The sequence below is a fragment of the Pelodiscus sinensis genome, chromosome 2 (genome assembly GCF_052426305.1).
Source record: "Pelodiscus sinensis isolate ZL-2025 chromosome 2, ASM5242630v1, whole genome shotgun sequence".
Lineage (NCBI taxonomy): Eukaryota > Metazoa > Chordata > Testudines > Trionychidae > Pelodiscus > Pelodiscus sinensis.
The window spans coordinates 138,474,668-138,495,065 of NC_143053.1; the positions used below are offsets into that span (position 1 = coordinate 138,474,668).

A 20,398-nucleotide genomic window follows, 5' to 3' on the forward strand; every position below is an offset into this window, starting at 1 on the left:
CACTGAGTTATCAGCCTCTAATAGTACTTTTCTATGTGAAAATCTGCGGTGGGAGGAGGGGCGTTGCATGGAAGAACCTTTGGTTCTCTGCTTCTACACTCTGCAGATCCCTTGAAAATCTCTGCAGGCACAAATGCTTTCCTTTATGGACACACTGTTTTTCTGTACTGGCTTCTGAATCCCTATGACTGTCCCAGCATTAGAGCTGTGTTTCCAGAGGCTTCTTTGCTGGTAATGCCTCACAGTGCTTTAGTTGCTTTCTTTAGTGCAGATAGAGCTTCAGAGTAAAGTTACTACAGCCTTTGGATTCTAAGGGGTAGTAGTAGTACCAGTGTGTTTATGGGCTTATATTGCCCAGAAGTAGGATAGCTAGCATTTAACCAGTGGCTGGTAGGCTGTGTGGAAACTTATTTACCTTATAGGCTAAGGGTATGTCTACACTTGCACTGTCTTTAGAGAGAGGGATGCAAATGCAGCTGAGCGAAATTGCAAATGAAGCACAGATTTGAATTTCCCACACTTCATTTGCATATTCACGTTATGGCGCTATTTCGAAACAGTGCTATTTCAAAGAAAGAAACACTGTCTAGATGCGTTTATTTCGAAAGAAAATCCTTCTTCTGAAATAACCCGTATTCCTCCTACAACAAGGTTTACCAGTTATTTCAGAAGAAGGGTTTTCTTTCAAAATAACCGCATCTAGACAGCGTTTCTTTTTTCGAAATAGCGCTATTTTGAAATAGCGCCATAAAGCAAATATGCAAATGAAGCTCAGGAAATTACTCCAGACCTCAGCTTGTCTCGTGATGTCTGTTCTCTGACTGACTTTTTCCCTGATTCCAGCCTGATACTGCCTGTGATCTCTGACCCCAACCTGACTCTGACCCTACTCTTGCTTACTGACCACCATATTTGATTTGTGAACCTCAGCCTCACTGTGGCTGCTAGGCCCAGACTGCTTATCTTGATCCCCAACAAAGAACAACACAAGGCACTCAGGCCTGGTCTACACTAGACCAGGAAGGTCAGCTTAAAGTACGCAACTCCAGTTACGTAAAATGCGTAGCTGGAGTCGACTTACCTTAGGCTGAGCCATTGCAGCGTCCACACTGTGGGAGGCCAATGGGAGCAAGTGCTCACATTGGCTTCCCTTACTCCTCGCAAAAGGAGGAGTACTGGACGCCAGTGGGAGCTGCCCCCAGCGTTTGCTTTACAGGTCTATACCAGACTCACTTAAACACCAGAAGATCGACCTCCAAAGTGTCAATCTCCCGGTAAGTATAGCTGTTCCTTTAAGGATGCAGGTGGGGTCTCAACAGACACTGATGTTGAACAAAATTTGATCTTGCATGCACAGGGCATATGCACTTCAAGAATGAAATCTGTGTGGTCAACCATGTAGAGTAATTCTTATTTCCAGACTGTCAGCTTAAATTCCAGCGCATTCCTGATTCTGGGTACGCCAGCTGGACATGTAGCTTCATTTTTTGAGGCAGGCTGTCCTTCCTCTATCCTCTCCAACCATAGAAATTCAGGATTCTGATTCTTCCATGAGTAATTCTACTACAATGGGAGTTTCCATTGAAAATATATAGTGTTGCCATTTCCAGTTGAGTGAACCAATTCTGCTCTATAGTTAGCCCTGTGTGACTTTTTCAGTTCAGTGAAAGCTTTGTGCCTGTGGTTTAATGTTGCAGCCATTATATGCATTTTTTTTTAACATAAAGTGGTTAGTTTTAGTGCCCAGAGGATTCTTGTGTTTTAGAGGGAAGTAGGAGAAGAATGATAATACCGGTACTTGAGTAATTTCCTAGAGAGATTTTATTTCAGGGTTGTGAAAACTACAGAATTATTATATAGATGAAATAGTACTTTTCTCAGTAGAAATTATTTTTGTTTCTATTCTTTCCGTCTCTTAATTTATATTGAATTTCATTTTTTTACAACTACAGTTTCCATTTTTACCTTTCTGTTTTTAAAATGCCATCCTTTGTTTGAATTCTCTCTCATGCCTATTTTAGAATTTGATTTCTGACTTGGATCTTATTTGGATTCTCTAACTGCTTCTTTGTCTGTGAACTGATCCTTTTTCTTCATAGACTCATCTCAATTTCTCATCTCTCTCATATCCATCCCCTTTATCTTATATATTTAGAAAAGTGCGTCTGCCTATCTGTCTGTCTGTCTATCTATGAATACATTTGTTCAAGAGCTCCTCCTAAATGGTAAGAGCTAGGACCACCAAATTTGGTATGCAGCTTTCTCTTGTCATAACTTAAAGCAAGGTAGGGGTTTGATTGTGCCAAGACAATGGGATGTGCCTGGAATTCGATTGTTCTTCATAAAATTGAAAGGGAGGGATCTGGTAGGAGGAATGATTATACTGTAGAATGACCACAGGGGGCAGCAAGAGATTGGGACCAGGAAAGCTATAATCCCATTGGGCCATCAGAAGTAGGCATGGAGAAAGGGACAGCAATCTATCATATATTTCAGAGTTTGTCTGTCTGTCCCCTCAGCTGGGAGTCGTGCACCCCTCTCCCAAGTTTTGTCCTCTGCAGTTGCAACAGCCATGGAGAGATACTTTTCACCTGACCCCAAGCTGCTGCAGTGAGAGGTGGTTGGGGGAGTCTTCTCTCCCCAAAGCAGCTGGCACACTGAAACCCTCATCCCCAGCCTATCCCAGAACAATGATTTAAATGAAGAAAAACAAAACCTGTTTGAGTTAAGGATTTGAGCAATGCCTGTTAAATATTTTAGTTTTTTCATATAAAGCAACTGCCTCCTTCTGCCAACAAACTTTTTTTGCAATTTTTAAAGGCTAAAATACATTTTAGAAATGTCCCTATTTTTGTATTTTAGCATGTATTTAAGTTACCTCCCTATTTCATTTAGCATTCTATATGCTGATACAGTACCACTTTGTTTCCAGTAAATGAAAGAAAAATACATCTACCCACATAATATTTAGACTAAAAAATAGCTTCAGGCTACAGCAATTCTGAATGCTTTGGAAATTTAAGTACTTAATGATTTTACATTATTATTATATTTTATCAGTTGGCAAGTTCATCCAAGATTTTTATCTATTCAGTAGTTTTGTGGGTTTGTTATTTGTTCAGGTGGATTTTTGCCGATTTTCCTTTTAAAGTAATTTGTGTCTGTCTATTTAGAGACTTCCTGTTGAAGTGCAATGCTGATGTTTCAGTTTTAGCATAGTAATGTGCTATGCAGCTTGTGTTAACAACATCTAGTCACTGTAATACAATCCAATGGATTGTGTGTAGATTAATCAGCACTTTAAATTAAACCACTGTTTCAAATTGCACATTAATATTGTTAAATACATTTTATATGTTGCTACTCCTTAATAATGCAGCATGGTTATGAAGACCAGTTCTTTACAAGTAAACTGTGTAAGAAGAGGATTGTGAAGTGAGGATGCAAAGTAAGGATCAATGAACGAAGACCACATTGAGAATGTGATTTCTCTGATTTACAGAGGTATTACCTCTCCTATATCCCAAACATCCTTGGCAGGGCAATTTCTTTATATATGGGATGGTGTGTCAAGATGTGTGGGTTGACAGGAGAGGGATGGTTAAGTAGCTCAGTACAATGCTGCAGCTATTTTTTAGAGATGCCTCTCTCATCCTGAATTAAGGTAGATCCATCTGAACTCTTTAATGAAGCTGGTCCCAGTATTGATGGGCATATAAATAGTCTCCAGAGAATCATAATATTTTTGTATTGCTAGTATCCACACAACACTGTTTCTTCTGTTTTTTCCCCACCAGTCACCCTCTAGGACACAACCCTCTCTTTGATCTTTGGTCCCCAGGTATTTGACTTTATCTTTATTTGATGTTAATTCTTTGTAATTTTGCCAAGACATAAATACATTATTTTCCTTGAAGATCTTTTTGATTTCATTGCCACTTTCATCGAACCACACCTGACACTGTCTTTGATTTTTGCCCAGAGTTTTTTCTGAGGCTTGAAAAGAGATTGACTTGGATATATTCCATTTTTTGATTGTGTTATTGGATGATGATATAATACTATTTTTTCTTCTAAGTTTTCCTTCAGTTTTTCTTGAACAAATAGATACTTTAGCTTTGCTTTGTTTAATTTCGGTTTAATCTGTTCAGTCTTGTTTTTGTTGACAGGCAGCAGCATGTAATGAAATAACATTTCTGACCATCCTATGGTCAGTCCAAAACTTTGCCTCTTGCATTGCTCTGGTGATCTCAAAATCCCTTTGCCTTATAATGACACAGTCAATCAACTATTAGTGCTTTGACCTCGGCTGCATGCAAGAGGCTTATATTTGTTGGTTTAAATTCTCAGCACATGTACTGAAAAGAGGTAGCCAGTGCTGTTTCTCTGATGCCATGGATCACTCCAAGCCTCACTATCTTTTTCCAGTTCTGGAATTAAAGTCCACGAGAGATATGAGCATGTGTTCGGGGAATATAGATTTAATTATGTCACCCAATTATGATAGAACTGCTTATTTTTTCTTCTGTATTGTTCATGGTTGGAAAACAAGCATTTTTCCAATGAGTAAATTCATTAGGCATTAATTTTTGCCCAGAGGTCATTGTTTCAATGGATTTCAGGAAGTTGTTTTTAGTGGCAAGACCACTGCCAATGTTTTTTTTGTCTTCCTCCCCTTTTTTCCCTTTCCAAAGAAAGTATAGTCACCTCTTAGTTCTTTTATGGAGACTTCATCTGCAAGTCTGGGTTAGCTTGGGGTAGCGATAAACACATTTCCTTGCAATTACTGCTGTATGTTTTTTGGATTTTGATGTATCTCTTTCCATTACAGTTAGTGCAGGAGTACAAAACCCCAAGCTCCTAAGTAACTAAAGAAGCTAGTAAACAGGAGGAGCAAATAGGTCGACTTAGGACAATAACCTATACTCTCCAGAGGAAACAAACAAACAGACAAAAACTTCTTACAAGAGTAAAAATAATGCAGGCAATGGTTCAATAGCAGAGTGGTATCTATCCAATTTTTTTGCACCGCATGCAGCATATACAATTACCTATATTGTGGGCGGGTAGAGTATGTGTGCATGTTGCAAGCAACTCATGATCCTCAAAGACCAAATATGGGGTCTTGAGCACACAGTGGGTGAACAGAAGGAGCTAAGGGAGAGAGAAAAGGACATAGATGAAACTTTCCAGAACGCTCTAGAGCTGTTGAGGGGAAAGTCATGAAGGAGAACATCAAGCTGGTATGGAGGAAAATGATGCAAAAAGTGAGGAAAATAGAAAAAAAGCATGAACTCTGGAATACCATATATATATAATGCCAGCCAAGAAATAGTTTGAATGGCAACTTGCAAAAGACACAAAAACTAACAATTTAAATACATCAGTAGCAGGAAACAAGGAACGAGGCCACTGTATGATAATGGTACTAAAGGAACATTCAAGGAAAAACTGTAAATCATGTCACTCTTGCAGTACCTGAAAGATCAAAATAAAGCCCTATAATATGAGGCAGAAGCACTAGCAAGTTAACCGATTAAGTGCTTAACCACTTCCGGACTACCTCTGAGCTCCAGCCCGTGGCACTGGTGGGGCTGGAACAGCCCTCCACCTGCGGTAGACAACATTGGAACAGTAGCTTCTGTTCTGGTTGCCTTGGGGGAAGAGAGGTTCATGTATCTTTATTTAGAAATATCAGATCCCATCAGCTTAGTGTTTAAAACAACAAACTCAATAAAAAGGTGAATTTAAAGCAAAGTAAATTTTATCCACATAAAATATCTGAACATTTTTTCAATGTATTCAAAGTCACTGGCTGTGCTCATAGATATCAATTAATTTCTTTCCGTCTTGGTTAGTATGTTCCCAGGGATGATGATAACTTTAAGACCATTCTATTGTTGCTCATACAAGACTGTATCGTTCTGAAATTTTAGAGAAAAAATCAGTAGTTTTCCTTTGATACAAATGCAGCTTGACCAGGGAATAGTTATTACAAGATTTTTTAAAAACTTCTCTATGGTGCCTGTCAGCGTAAAATCTGATCCATATATCTGTATTAACATAAGGCTAGATTGCACATTAGGCAAGGCCCTGAAAAAATGGAACTGCCCAAAGATAGCACTAAGAGGCATTGTGCCTCTCAGTCACAATTCCTTTCCTGTTTCCTCCTTGTTTCAGGGAGTGATACTTTATTGCTTGTTTAAATGAATAGCAATTTACATCATGCCTCTCATTTGCACAGCTGTGCTGGCTGCAGGTAGAGTCGGTAGAGTCAAGACTCAGCCCATCCAACATCTGTCTGCTCCCCACAGTGAGTGTGTCCCCATTGTGAGCTAAGGCTCAGTATGCCTGGGTATCAGTAGGTTCCTCTTTTTCCTTGCTCCGTCGTGTGCTCCAGAGCACAATCTAGTCTATAGGCTTCATTTATTGCATTTACACTTTAAAAAGAAAAATAACATTCTAATAAATTCAGTGTGTGTGGGCTGCAAATGTGTTCGTTCCATTGTGGGGAGAAGCAGTGCAATATCAATTCATGCAAAATTCTCCTCACTTACAGCTGTGTCAACCCACTGAGAAAATTTGGCACTTGAAGTGCACTTTAATTAATAAGAATAATGATATAGTACGCACACCATGCTTTCCTCAGACAAATATGTATCATTAAGTTTGAACTTACAAGAACAACACAAAACCCAAAACCTACCAACAACTCCAACCCCTTGAAAAAAGATTTAAAGCATTTTTTTAAAATTACGCTTTTTCATGCTAAAATAAGTAGAAAATGACCAGATGAACTTCGCTTAAGCTTTGTTGCTTCTGTAAGTGTCTGATTATGGCATTATCACTACATTGCTGATTAAATCTGACATATTACTTTGGTCCAAACTTTAGGTTTTCCATCATGATTTATCAGTTCTGCTTGTCTTAGGTATTTCTAATGTCTATCACTTTGGTGCAGTGGTGGGGAGGAATACATTTAAAAGATTCCACCAGAGTAACAGTATTTGCTGAGGCTATGTCTACACTGCACAGTTATTTCGGAATAAGCTATTCTGGAATAGTTATTCTGAAATAGCACATCTACACGTTAGGGAAGCCTCAGAATTAGTCTGAGGCAGGCTTTCCTAATGTAGACGTGCTCTCTTGATTTAGAGCCCCAGGAGGAATAACTTAGAATGGCCCTGGTGAGGGGCTATTTCAAAATAGCAGAAGTGGAGTGTCTACACACATCTTATTTTGAAATAGCTATTTTCGAATAGGTGTTATTCTTCGTAGAATGGGGTTTGCAGAAGTTGGAATAAGCTGGCCCCGTTATTTCAAAATTATTTCAAAATAACAGAATTGCTGTATAGACCCTTGCATAGTTATTTCGGAATCATGGCCATTATTCCAAAATTACTTTGCTGTGCAGACACATCCAGAGATTAGATCCTGATTAGATCAGACACACCCTGATCCTCTTATGGTCTTATGTACAGGTGTGTAGTTTAAGCAAGCAGGTAGCCCCATCAGCATCAAGTCTGGGTAATACTTAGTTCTGCTGTGAGTGCAGGGGACTAGACGAGATCAGCAGTTCTCAACTGTCGGGCCATGGCCCGTTGCTAGGCCGCAGACCTCTAGCTGCCTGGCTGCGACAGCTCTGGAGGGTGGGGTACATTGCTTTCGCCACGGCTGTTGGGAGAGGCTGGGGCACGGTCTCTTCCCGGCTGCAGAAGTTCACTTCCCTGTGTGGCGGGAGGGCTGCATGAAGCTGCTCTGTGTGGCCCTCCCTTTGCATAGGGAAGCACTCTTCCATGGCCAGGAGGAGACACTGTACTGTGTGGCTCTCCCACCATGAAGGGAAGCGCTCTTCTGTGCCTGGAGGAGACCCCGGGGCAGGACACACCTCTCCCAACAGCCACGGCAGCAGCGCAGGGTTAGGTGAGGGGGGCGGGGCTGGCTCTGGAGGCTGAACTGGTAGGGGGGAGGGTTATGGAGGCTGGGCTGGGCTGGCACTGAGGGGCTCTGGAGATGGGGCTAATATTGGTTCTTCTTCGGGTAGTCCCCATGGGTGCTCCACGTTTGGTGTCGGGCTGGTCCCGGTGCCGCGAATCGGAGCTTGCCAGAGCTGTTATCGACCAGGTTGCGTGTGCATGAGCAGCTTTCGCACCTTTGAACAGCCGCGTGCGACCCGGTCCCCGCCAGTTCCTTCTCATCCGCCCCTGGTCGCGGACGGAGCTCTCCTCATCTCCTTATTTACCTCACAATAAGTTGAAGAAAGACTTACAAAATAATTTCTTACCCTCTGCAGTTTACTGCTTCGTTCTTCAAAAGAAAGAGAAAACAAAACAACTATGATATATATTTAATTTCTTAGAGTTATAGTTGGAAGCGTAGCTCTCCGACTTCTGCCGCAACAGCCCTCAGCCCCGCGGGCTCATCCTGTCAAAAAAAAAAAAAAGAGACACATGGTAATAACGTTAGGAAGTTAAACAGTTACAATTTGTATATAGTTACCGTTTTTTTCTAGTTCTTTATGGCTACTGTTTCTGTTACATTTAAGTCCATTCTTCAAAAAAAAAAGGAGAAACGGGGAACAAGAGAGCAAGTCAGAATAGAGAGGCGCGAAATAAACCCCTCTCAATCTGTTAAAATGCCGGGTTCTCTCGGTTTCAAAAAATGTGGCATGTGCAGAGAGTCTGTGCCACTCTCTGACGGTCACTCTGCCTGTGTTCGCTGCCATGGGGAGGCACATATCCCTCAGAAATGTGCCCACTGTGCAAAGTTTACAATTAGAGCTCGCAAAGAGCGAGAAAGGCGACTTAAGGAAATCCTGTTTGATAAGGCACTGATGCCTTCTACTTCAACAGGCTCCTCTGCTTCAGACCCCACTATGGAAAAGTGGAGGGCTCCTTCCCCGACTGTGCCTTCCCCAAAGAGGAAGAGAGCCTCTCCTACTAAGTCCCTGCCAATAGCCCCGCAATCGCGGGGGAGCGCAGGAGACAAGCCGGGTGCCTCTGGTTCCAGGGCAGCCCGCGCACCGGCAGCAAAAAAGCCATCAGGCACATCCAAGCCTTGGCTGCCGCTGGCACTGCAAGCACCGGAGGAGCCTCTTAAAGGGCCAGCTCCGTCGGCACCTACGCTCCCGGTGCCGACCCCACCAGCCTCTGCAGTCACTCCTCCTCACAAGGAGCTGTCCTCAGCACCGTGTGCACTGGGAATGCATGCTACGGAGCAGATGCCTGCCTCTTTACACACAGCTGAGCTTACAACCCTGCAGCCTTCATGCCAGGAGCAACTACCACCGCAGCCTCCTAAAGCAGCATCCAGATTGGATGTTCAGGAGCTCTCTCTTTCACCCTCTCCAGAGGCATCCCCTCACCCATCTACTCATGCTGACGACAATGTGGGACGCAGGAAGCACTACAACCGCAGTGCATCACCTCGTCGTCATTACCATAGGGACCGCAGTTGCTCGCATCATAGGTGTTCCATATCTCAATCTCCTTCCAGACATTCCCCAATGCACTCACCACGGCGCACGTACTATGTCAGGCACAGCAGCGCTAGGTCTTCTAGACACTCGTCACCTACAGCCTCTGACCGACATTACTTGCGCTATCATACTCGCTACTATGGCGAGTCCTCTTGCTATAGCCGGTCGCGATCTCGCCATAGGTCACCATGCTCCTGCCGATCTATCAGCCCATGTTCCATACACTCCAGACCTCAAGAGCAGTCTTCGCTCAGGCCTGCATTGCCTACACGATCCCCAGCCCTTCAAGCACAGCAATCCGACCCGGAGGAAGGACAACTATCTGAGACAGAACCAGACATGTCCCCTGATGCTCACTCCTCCATGCCCTCACCAGATGAAGCTGTAACTCCGGCCGAAATGTCAACCCCTGATGATCTCAAGGAGTTCCAAGACCTTTTTAGACGTGTAGCACAATCCCAAGAGGTACAATTTACTGAGACCCAAGGGAAGCAACATAAACTGTTCAAAAATTTACACCCTTAGCAGCAGCGGAAGATTGCCCTACCGATAGATGAAGCTATTATGGAGGTGGCTGAAGAGATATGGCAAACGCCAACATCAGTACCACCTACTAACAAAAGGGTGGATAAGAAATACTTCGTACCATCCAAAGGATTAGACTTCCTTTTTAATCACCCCCAGCTGAACTCACTGATCGTCGACGCAGTCTGCCATAAGGCAAAGACTCCTCACTTCAAGAACTCCTTGCCTGATAGGGACTCTAAGAAGCTAGATTCATTCGGGCGTAAGATCTATTCTTCCTCGACCTTACTCCTTCGAATTGCCAACTACGCTGCACTCCTATCAAACCATAATTTTGACAACTATTCCAAGCTCCCGGAACTCATGCAGCACCTTCCGGACAGCAAGAGACCTCTTTTGAAAGCTGTAGTTCAAGAAGGATTCGTGGCGTGCAGGACATCTCTCCAAATCGCCGCTGATGTAGCGGACACCGCGGCGCGAGCCATGGCAACGGGTGTCGCCATGCGCAGAGCCTCATGGCTGTTGTCGGCAGGAGCTCCTAAGGAATTACAGGCCAAAGTCGAGGATTTGCCCTTCGATCGGCAAAAGCTGTTTGCCTCCACAACTGACGAAATTCTTCACTCGGGGAAGGACTCGCGTACTACCCTTAGAACTTTGGGTATGTACATGCCGCCCTTCAGGCGAAGGAGATACTACCCTTTCCAAAGGAGGTACGATTATTCGTCATATAAGCAACAGCAACGCGGACCTGACCAACCCAAATTTTGATAGTGTCCGCAACGCAAACGCCAACAACAGAATCGCCCACCAGCCCGGCCTGCTTCTAGGCAGCAGGTTTGACTCCTGTGTCAAGGACTCGAACATGCCTCCAGTGGTCATTACACAAAAGCCTGTTTCCAGCATATTCAATCATCGGCTGAAGCCCTTCCTACATCAGTGGGCCAGCATTACGTCGGACCGATGGGTCTTAGAGCTGATAGCATCAGGCCTCTCGATTCTGTTTACTTCACTTCCCCCCAATACTCCTTCCACTCCGGCCCGTGTCGTGGACCCATCTCACAGGACCGTTCTTCGGAAAGAAGTCCTCCACCTTCTAAGCATAGGTGCCATAGAACGAGTCCCAAGGGAGTTTCGGGGAAGAGGCTTTTACTCCAGGTACTTCCTGGTTCCCAAAAAGTGGGGGGGCTGGAGGCCGATTCTCGACCTCAGAGGTCTAAATCATTTCATCCACAAGCAGCGCTTCAAAATGACCATGCTGGTCAAGATCATACCAGCACTAAACAAAGGAGACTGGTTCGCAGTCCTAGATCTACAGGACGCATACTTTCATATCTCAATACATGTAGCACACAGACGATTTCTACGCTTTGTGGTAGGGGACGACCATCTCCAGTTCAAAGTACTCCCATTCGGCCTTGTCTCGGCACTGAGAGTGTTTTCCAAAACGCTGGCAGTCGTAGTAGCCGACCTACGCAGAACAGGAGTCACAATTTTCCCCTATCTAGATGACTGCCTGATCAAAGGTCACACTTACGCAGAGACCTCCTACATGGTGACGGTCACTCGGGCTCTGTTCGAATCCCTTGGCCTTGTTGTAAACATGGAGAAATCCCGACTACAACTGACACAGACCCTTACTTTTATAGCAGCTCGGCTGAACTCCCTCGAGGAGCGAGCGAATCTACCGGTCGAGCGTTTCTAAGCCATAAAAGACTTAGTAAGAACAATCTTGCAGTCCCCAATAATACCAATCCGTGTATACCTACAGCTCTTGGGTCATATGGCAGCTACTACGATCATCGTGCGGCTCGCAAGACTACATGTGTGGTGCCTGCAACATTGGCTGACCGCGGTATACAATCCCATCAGACACAGTATTCTCAAGGCCGTGGCGCTTCCCGCACGGGTCAAGGAATCCTTGCACTGGTGGACCGACCCCAGCAACATGCTATCAGGAGTCCCGTTCCACGCGGCGCAAACATTAAGAGAGATAACCACAGACGCGTCTCTCATGGGATGGGGTGCTCACCTGGGCACCGAAAAGGCCCAAGGCCGCTGGTCCTCGGCGGAGATGCTGCTGCATATCAACCTTCTCGAGCTGCGAGCGGTATTTCATGCATGCAGGCAGTTCAAGAGGCACATAAAAGGCACAACGACAAGAATTCTCACAGACAACATCGTTACGATGTACTATGTGAACAGGTAAGGGGGTGCTCACTACTGGTCTCTTTGTGCAGAGGCGGTTCGCTTATGGAAGTGGTGCATTCAAAACGACATCTTTCTCGTGGCTTCATATTTACCCGGGGCGAACAACACCATCGCAGATGCGCTGAGCAGACATTTTTACCAAGACCACGAGTGGGAAATTCGCACGGACGTCCTCCTACCTCTTTTCCACCACTGGGGTCACCCGGCGGTAGATCTCTTTGCCACGCGCACCAATGCGAAATGCAGAGCTTACTGCTCCAGAGCAGGAGTGGGCGTTCACTCCCTGGGAGATGCGTTTCTTCTTCACTGGGGACCATCACTGTTATATGCATTCCCCCCTGTTGTACTCATTCCCAGGGTACTAGAGAAGATTGTCATAGACAAGGCACGAGTGCTGCTCATAGCCCCTGCTTGGCCCAGACAGCCGTGGTATTCAACCCTCCTGCAGCTGTCGACGCATTCACCGCACCGATTTCCTCACCTACCAGACCTGCTGTCGCAACGGGACAGCTTCCTTCTTCATCCAAGGCTGGACACCCTACACCTAACAGCCTGGATGGTAGATGGTTCAGCACGTCCAAGATGCTTTGCTCAGATCAGGTAAAGGGCATCTTGCTATATAGCAGGAAAGACTCTACCAGAAAGACCTATCTATCTAAATGGTCGAGATTCACACGCTGGCACGCTCCTAAGGACCTGGATCCTCTTATCTCACCACTGAATGTCGTACTCGAATATATTCTCCAGCTGCAGGCTACTGGTCTGTCCATATCATCGCTTAGAGTTCATGCAGCAGCAATTGCAGCCTTCCACCACCACATCGAAGGGAAGTCAGTGTTTTTCCATCCCATGATGACAAGATTCTTTAAGGGTCTCATTAACCTCAACCTACCATACAGACCCCCGCCACCTGCATGGAGTCTTGACCTGGTCTTAGATGTCTTAACACGACCACCGTTCGAACCCCTAGCAACTGTACCGATGCCCGTCCTTACAATGAAAGTACTCTTTCTCCTCGCTATAACATCGGCACGCAGGGTGAGTGAGCTCGCAGCACTGATGTCATCACCCCCTTATACAGTTTTTACTAAGGACGCTGTAACATTGAGATCTCATCCAGCTTTTCTACCAAAGGTCTGCACTGAGTTTCATATCAACGAGCCAATCGTTCTACCATGCTTTTATCCAGAACCTCACACGTCGCGGTATGACGCTCTCCTGCACACTCTGGATGCCCGTCGGGCACTAGTATTCTATATAGATAGAACCCGTGATATTAGGAAAACGGACCGTCTTATTGTTTCCACCTCAGGGCATTCCAAGGGCCAGGCCTTATCTGCCCAACGCATTTCGAAGCTCGTCGTCTCTTGTATTACGACCTGCTACGACATTTGTAAGAAGCCACTTCTATCACAGCCCAGAGCCCACTCTACGCGGGCAATGGCTACGTCAACGGCCTTTGTCAGAGGAGTCCCTCTACGTGACATATGCTGCGCAGCTACTTGGTCCTCCAACACGACTTTCTCCAGGCATTATGCGATCGTGCAGCACCTGGCTTCCGATTCAGCCCTGGCCTCAGCAGTGCTGCCAAACCATCAGAATTGTGTTTCCGTAGCCCACATCTAGTGGATTACTGCTCCGGAGTCACCAAACGTGGAGCACCCAGGGGGACTACCCAAAGAAGAAAGAGAGGTTACTCATCTTCGGTGCAGTAACGATGGTTCTTCGAGGTGTGTCCCCATGTGTGCTCCACGACCCGCCCTCCTCCCCGCTACGGAATCTCATTAAATTATCTCTTGCAGATGGGCAGTGAGAGGAACTGGCGGGGACCGGGTCACGCGCGACTGTTCAAAGGCGCAAAAGCTGCTCGCGCACGCGCGACCCGGTTGATAACAGCTCTGGCAAACTCCGATTCGCAGTGCCGGGACCAGCCCGACACCAAACATGGCGCACCCACGGGGACACACCTCGAAGAACCATTGTTACTGCACCAAAGGTGAGTAACCTCTCTGGACTGGCCTGGCCTGGAGGGTGGTGAGCTGGGAGGGTTGGGTGCAGTGGGGCTCTGGAAACAGGAGACTGGTGCTGAGAGGTCTGGTGGTGGTGGGCTTTAACAGGTGAAGGGCTGGCACTGAGGCATTTGGGATGGGGGCTGGCACTGCGGGACTCTGAGGGCAGGAGGCTGGCACTGAGTGGGTTGGGTGCAGGGCACTCTGGGGTCAGTGGCTGGTGCGGGGTGAGGGTAGTAGAGGAGTGGGAGGGCTCTAGAGGTTAGGACCGGTAATTTTTTATTTGCATATTCATCATTTGTATAACGAATATGCAAATATGCCAATAAAATGTTGCTGATCTGCCAAAAGTTTGTGAATGGGTTTGCTGGTCTCCAGTATCTAAAAGGTTGGGAACCACTGGACTAGATGATCTCCTGTGGTCCCTTCCATTCATACAATTCTATGATTCTTTGTCAGACTGGCCATATTCCCTGCTTTTAAAATGGGAAAATCCTTTAGATCAGGTAGACTCTTTCAAACCAGTGGAACTTTTTCAAGGTGCTCACAGTATTTAAGCATATAGTTTACTCTGCATTACATGTTACTTTACTTTAGTGTTCAATGACATGGACCATACAATATGCAACATAATTTGATCAATAGAGTTGACAGTACTTCCTTTGATTGACATGGGCAGTAACATGTGGGAGTAGCTAGACATATATTTGGTTTTTGACATTGACATTATTTCACACTTCTACACAAGAACATTGATTGCATTAATAGTTATAAGAGCACTAATAACATTGCTTGGCCATGTTTCTTAAAATGTTCTCTCGTGGTCTTTTAGAATCCATGTTTTATTCTGATAAGCATACATTGTTGTAATTCATAATAGATTAGTTTTTAAAACAGCTTAGAAATTGTACTGATCAGACTGATTAAGTCAACATGTTTTATGCTTCTGATCTGCACGATTGGTCTGATAAAGAGGTAAACAGGAGGAAAGACAAGGAATTTATAGACAATTGTTCTTTATTTTTAGCAGACTTTGCTCTCTGTGGCTTGTTTCAATGCTTGATACTGCCATGTAAAAGGGATTATTATCTTAACACATTCATATGATGAAAATGTAAAAGTAATCCAATGCAAGCACATTGGCCAGAGAATAAGCCAGTGTTACTGAGTTAGAATTTCTGATAAGCAAAGAAAGAAAAACTGTACAAGTCTTTTCTCCCCTAGATGAGCATGCATCATTCCCAGTAATGCTAAAGGTATGTGCATGTATGCATTGAAAGAAAATAGAACCATTAAGTGGAAATAGGTGCTGAACAAGACAGCTGGAGTGCTAGCAGCTAAAGAGTTAGTTCTCAGCTGCATAACAATAGTACTTAACAATTATATAGAACTATCCATCTTCAGAGCACTTTCCAAACTTTAATTAAATCTCACAACATGCCTGTATGGTAAATAGCTGTTACCACCCCTGTTTATAAACTGGAAAACTGGAAAACTGGAGCAGAGAGCTTAAGACACTTGTCCAAGACCACCAAAGGAAATCAGAGGCAAAGCCAGAGTTAAAACTTGGAAGTTCTTTGATCCTAATATATAAACTCGTGTCACTAAATCACATCTTTATGTTTAATAGTGATAGAAATGTAGCCGTGTTAGTCTGGTGTAGCTGAAGCAAAATACAGGACTATGTAGCACTTTAAAGACTAACAAGATGGTTTATTAGATGATGAGCTTTTGTGGGCCAGACCCACTTCCTCAGATCAAATAGTGGAAAAAAATAGTTACAACCATATATACCAAGGCGTATATATACGCCTTGGTCTCAACAAACAATCTAGTTATCTTACCCATTACAAAGATAGCTTCCCCAATTATCACCTCTAATATCATTAGCTCAGAGACATCTACCCCCCCCCCCCCCCCCGCATCCCCCTTCGGTTCTAAAATTTGATTTGTCCTTTTCATATGTGTTCATTTTTTTAAATTGTATCCTTTGGTATATATGGTTGTGACTATTTTCTTCCACTATTTGATCTGAGGAAGTGGGTCTGGCCCACGAAAGCTCATCATCTAATAAACCATCTTGTTAGTCTTTAAAGTGCTACATAGTCCTGTATCTTTATGTTTGGCATAGTGACCTCATTATTTCCAAAGGTGTCTCCTTGTTTTCCCTTCTTTTACTCTCTCTTTTCCCTCACATGCTGCATGTCAAGGCAATCCTCTTTAGTGACATAGGCTAGAAGTGTGTTTGTCTGGCATTCAGTAGGGTCGCACCTTTTCCCCTTCAGAGGCTGATATGGATCTGTCCAGCACTCCTAACTTTTGTCAACCCAGGAAACTCAGGACTCAGATTTGGCAGCATTCTGCTTTGCCATTATCAGAAGCAGATTACTGTGTTGTGGGGTCTTGGGCCAGAGCAAGTGGGGGGAGCCCTCCTCCCCCCGCATTCCTGCCAGGGAAATGGGGTCAAGGCACACATCCCAATCACCTGCCTAGAGCCCCCACACCTCCAACCCTCTGTATTGACTCCTGTACCCCTCCCACATGCCCATCTACCGCAATCCCCTGGCCTGAGCCTTTTGGATTCCACCCCACACTTAAGCCACGTCTACACTAGACCTGGAAAGTCAGGTTAAAGTATGCAACTCCAGCAACATAAAATTGGTAGCTGGAGTTGGTTTACCTTAAGCTGAGCTTGGTGCCTTCCCCACAGCAGGAGGCCAACAGAAGCAAATGTTCCCATCAGCTTTCCTTATTCATCATGGCTGCAAGGCGTACAGGCACCAGCTGGAGCTGCCCTCAGTGGTCGATTTACAGGTCTTAACTAGACCTGCTAAATCAAACGCCAGGAGAACAACCTTTGGGATGACGAGTGAAGATGTGCCCTTAAAATTTCTTACAGGTACTGTCCTATCTCACATCCTCAACCTGCTGCTCTAAGCCAGTATGACAGTACCCGTAAGACATTTAAGTTACTTTCACCTCTGATTATAAGTGTACGTGATGGGCAGAGAATTGATTTCGTTTCCATGAAGAAGCTAATCAGTTCCCTACCATCCTCTTTTGTTGTGCATTGCTTCCTTACTCAGTAAAAAAATAATAATAATTGTTTAATTTTGGGAAAGTTCATATTTAGAGAAATAAACGTCAAGTTGTTGTATTGTCTTTTTTCTCTAGATCGATTAGTTACATCTGATAATCCCAGAAGATTCCGTATATATCAATTTAGTGATTACTTTGTAGGTAGGTGGCTTCAGCATTGTTCATTATAGTTTTGTGTTAGGTTAATCAAATAAGCATATTTCAAAAACAAAAGTGTGTATTACCACCAGAGAGGGAGATGAGTGCCACCTAACAAATATGAAGGTGCTGAGTAATATAAAAATATCACTTCTAGAAACATGCCTAGAGGACTTTATTGGCTTTTTGGATAATTTAATCTCAAAACTACATGGGTTTGTAATAGCACAATTGCGGATCCTGTCTTATATTGTATTAAACATTTTATCCTTTATTAATATTTTTCCCAAGGACAAGAAATGATTGTCTTAATCCACAACAAGGGAGATTTAGGTTAGACATTAAGAAAAATATTTCTAACTATAGGAGTAGATAAATGCTGGAATAAGTATCGCCATCACTGAAAGTTTTCAAGAAGAAAATGGACAAACACTTGTCATAGATGGTTAATTTTTACAGTCCTACCTCAGCACAAGTGGCTGGATTGCACAGTTTCAGACCTACATTTCTGTGATTCTATGAAATCCATCCTCACTTTCTTGTCCAATTATCTTGAGACTTTGGACCAGATATTTTGCCTTTAAAAACAGTATTAGTGATACTAGTCCCATTTAATGCTTCATATTCCTGTCTTCTTTCTGCAAATTAGATGTATTACATTTTCACTTTATTATCTTCCATTTCTTCAAGCTATCCTTTATTAACACATTTTCCCATTATAGTTTAAAAAGCAGAACATTAAAATACCTATTATATATTTTGAAGAGTTTGTTTGTTTGTGGATTTGTTTGTGCAAATAGGGTCATACTTTGGGATTATCTACAGATAAACAGTCCTGCCACTTAAATTAGCTGAATGCACTACTTTTTATGCCAGAATATGCTGAGTAAAAGGTTTTAATCAGTGTTTCTCAAATGGCGAACCATAGCCAATGGGAGCTGTGAGGCTCTGTGGCTGCGGAGCTGGTAAGTAAACAAACCGGGGTGGCCCGGCAGCAGCTTTCTCAGAGTGGGTCTATGGACTACTTTGAGAAACACTAGTTTAAATAATTATTCATTGGAAAAAAGTCATGACTATTATTATTAGAATTAATAAAAAATATTTGCTAATAACATTCAAATCGAGTCACCTATTCAACTATTATTTTAGTGCAAAGAAAATTTTTACTGTTGCAAATCACAAAATAATTCAAAGAAGTTACAGAAAGAGTAATGGAAGCTTTACGAGTTTCTGATTAAAATGTACTATGTATGGTAATTATTCAGTAAAATGAATAGTGTTTGAAGTTGAAATCCTACAAATTTAAAACTGGTCTTTTACTTTCTTTTTGCAAGCACATTAATAAAAGATTATATTATGTATGTTTCATTTCTTGAACTTTCGTATGTGTGTAATCTACACAAAATTGTCCAGTCAATGATGGGCCTCACCTCACCAGAAAATTTATTTCTGCTTGGAGCACTAACAACTAAATTGTAATTGTGTGCAAGATAGATACTTCATCTAAAATACAAACAGCTGCATTCCAAGTTTACATTTCTTTGCAGATGCTTGTATACTCTTTTGGCTTCCCTTTAACTATCTTCTTGTACAGCCAGCCAGTTAATTAACTTTTCTTGATGTTTATACAAAGTGAGACAAAAAACTAATCAAAATAATATGTTCTTTAAAAAGAAAGCATGCCACCTTGTGAAATGAGTTTCCCTAACCACGCAAGAGATTCAGACAATAAAACTGATGTGTAATGCACTTGGACTAACTTTACATTGTTAATATTCTGAATAAAGTTATAGTTATAACTCACTGAGAGGAGAGAAATGTGTCCAACAAAAATGTTTACTATGAAAATACAGTAGTAGCATAGTTCCCTCTAAGGTGCGTGCCTTCACAGCTGCACACAAAAAGTTCTGGGTCCGTCCACCTCATTTGCAGAGCTGTGCAGTAGCACTCACCATTCACTTTCCTGCCGGAAAGTGAGTGGTGGGTTCCAGCTTGGCGGAACGCCATGCAGCCCAGCTACTAGTGTACCGTAGCAGGAACCAGGCCATGGTGAGGCTGTCCCTGCTGGGAGCCATGTGGTTGAGCGAGGCTGTTCCGGGCCTGGGGCTGCTGAGTGTTGGGCAGGGGCAGCTCAGGCTGGGGCCAGAGCTGGAGCCGTGTGTCAGGGAGTGGCCCTGGCCAGTTCCTAGTCCAGAGAAGGTGCTCTCCCAACTGTAGCGGGACGGTCTGCACTCTCAGAGCTGGGAAGACACTAGCCTGCAGCTCCCAGCTCAGGAGCAGGGTGGGATGTGGGCAGCCTGGGGCTGGCAGAAGTGGGCACTGACCTATTGTGCCAGGGGCTCGCAGGGAACTTCCCTTCATGAATTTCACTGATGTTAAATGAAAGAAATCCTGTGTTCAGATTTGCTGGTGATTGTTTTTAATAAGACTTTGCTGCTTTGCTGGTGATTGTTTTTAATAAGACTTACATTTTTACAAACAACAAAGTTTTAAAATCAGAAGAGTATCAAGCCTGTTTATAACTCAAGATAGCTAAAAGCTATCTTTAAATTGTATAAAAAGAATGCCTTTCGTGATACCATTCAAAAGTGCATTCCTTAAGGGACACTGTTTCAAGGAGAAATGGAGAGAGTATGGTTTAGAAGGTAGAACAAGATACTGGAAATCAGGGCTATAATTTTTTTGTTTTAGTTTGCTCTTTGTATTCCTGTGTGAATGTGTTTGCATGCGTGCGAGAGAGACATTTGTTAGTAACTGGTGGGTGCCACAGTGACACACATCCGAACAAGTGCACATGACCTCAATATTGGTGCACAAGACAAAACTCACTCAGCTCATGGATGGAAAATCTTAGAGGGAATACTGAATAAGTGTCCTTTGTTGAGTCAAAATGGAATGCCTAGATCATGCCTTAGGTATTTGACTATGATAATGGAAAAGT

The 20,398-nt window shown here is 43.7% G+C and overlaps 1 protein-coding gene across 2 annotated transcripts in view; it reads left to right on the forward strand.

Annotated features, from left to right (window-relative positions):
* The window catches only part of ATPSCKMT (ATP synthase c subunit lysine N-methyltransferase), a 57,673-nt gene that overhangs the window by 24,068 nt on the left and 13,207 nt on the right, over positions 1-20,398 (forward strand). The gene's annotated exons all lie outside the window — the stretch shown is intronic.